The 1893-nt window shown below is 45.2% G+C and overlaps 1 non-coding gene across 1 annotated transcript; it reads right to left on the bottom strand.

The window, feature by feature from the left end:
* Positions 1–232: 232 nt before the first annotated feature.
* On the bottom strand, positions 233–388 carry LOC124893973. The gene has a single exon (XR_007050959.1). It is a non-coding gene; the product is annotated as a 5.8S ribosomal RNA (ribosomal RNA).
* Positions 389–1893: the final 1505 nt, after the last annotated feature.

Raw genomic sequence — 1893 nt, 5'->3', positions numbered from 1 at the left:
GGGTCGCAGTTAGAGAGCCTAAGAACGGTAGGGTCCCGAAGTCTAAATGGACGATAGGCTGTAGCCGCGACAGCAAAGAGAATTGAGTTACAACCACCACTTGCCACGTTCATTGACATGGACTCGCATTTAGGCCAGCCGCGAGCTTGAGGTTAACGGGAGGCCAGTATCCGCCCTGTGATGGAAGCGCACCCCATGATTAAGGTGCGATGCAAGGGGGTGACGTGATGCATGATGTCCAGGCAGACGTGCCCTCGGCCTAATGGCTTCAGGCGCAACTTGTGTTCAAAGAGTTAATAGTTCACGAGATTCTGCAATTCACACCAAGTATTGTATTTCACTATGTTTTTCATCAATACGAGAGCCAAGTTATCCATTGCCAAGAGAAATTTTTATTTATAAGAGAAGCATACGTCCGCTTGATACAGGCCACGAATGGAGAGTGAGGTGCAAGCTGTCAATTTAAGTATTCCTTGGTGCTTTTCGCATTGGGGTTCCTTAGTCGCTCGGCGCGCGTACTGGGTGCATGCACCGAGAACGAGGAAAGGTTCTCGTGCTGAGGGCTGAAGCACTCCGCCAACGTGGGCTCCCCAGTTGTTAAACATGGTCGTGGGTCATTCTGCTATGCAGGTTTTAACAATGATCCTTCCGCAGGTTCACCTACAGAAACCTTGTTACGACTTCTTCTTCCTCTAATTGATAAGGTTTATTAGACTTCTCATGACGTCGCGGGTAGTGAACCGCCCACATAGCCATAATTTGAACATTTTACCATATTATTTGATTGGTAGGAGCGACAGACAGTGTGTATAAAGGGCAGGGATATAGTCAACATGAGCTGATGACTTGCGCTTACTAGGAATTCCTCGTTGAAGACCAACAATTGCAATGATCTATCTCCATAATAATGAAATTTCAAAGATTACCCGGTCCTGTCGGCCAAGGCTATAAACTCATTGAATACATTGGTATTGAGCGCGTACGGCCCAGAACATCTACGGGCATCATAGACCTGTTATTACCTCAAACTTCCGCGGCCTAAAAGGTCGTAGTCCCTCTAAGAAGCTGGCCGCGAAGGGATACCTCCACATAGCTAGTTAGCAGGATGAGGTCTCATTTGTTAATAGAATTAACCAGACAACTCACTCCATGAACTAAGAACGGACATGCACCACTACCCATAGAATCAAGAAAGAGCTCTTAGTCTTTCAATCCTTATTATGTCTGGACCTGGTAAGTTTCCCCGTGTTGAGTCAAATTAAGCCACAGGATTCACTCCTGGTGGTTCCCTTCCATCAATTCCTTTAAGTTTCAGCCTTATGGCCATACTCTCCCTGAAACCCAAAAACTTTGATTTCTCATAAGGTGCCGGCAGAGTCCTAAAAGCAATATTCGTCAATCCCTAGTCGGCATCGTTTATGGTTGAGACTAGAACGGTATCTGATCATCTTTGAGCCTCCAACTTTCATTCTTGATTCTTGAAAACATCCTTGTCAAATGACTTCATAGTTGTTCGTCTTTAATAAATGCAAGAATTTCACCTCTAACTATGAAATACAAATGCCCCTGACTGTCCTTGTTAATCATTACTCCGATCCAAAAGGCTAACATAATAGGACCGAAATCCTATAATGTTATCCCATGCTAATGTATATAGAGCGTAGGCTTGCTTTGAGCACTCTAATTTCTTCAAAGTAACAGCAGCGGAGGCACGAACCGGCAAGTTAATGCCAAGAGTGCATTATCGACAGAAGGGACGAGACGATCGGTGCACACCATTAGCGGACCAGACGGCCCATCCTAAAGTCCAACTATGATCTTTTTAACTGCAACAACTTAAATATACGCTATTGGAGCTGGAATTACCGCGGCTGCTAGCACTAAAATTGCCCT

The sequence above is a fragment of the Capsicum annuum genome, unplaced genomic scaffold (assembly GCF_002878395.1).
Source record: "Capsicum annuum cultivar UCD-10X-F1 unplaced genomic scaffold, UCD10Xv1.1 ctg67990, whole genome shotgun sequence".
Classification (NCBI taxonomy): Eukaryota; Viridiplantae; Streptophyta; class Magnoliopsida; order Solanales; family Solanaceae; genus Capsicum; species Capsicum annuum.
Note: the sequence above shows the minus strand (reverse complement) of the source record. Positions and strands in the feature narration are given on the sequence as shown.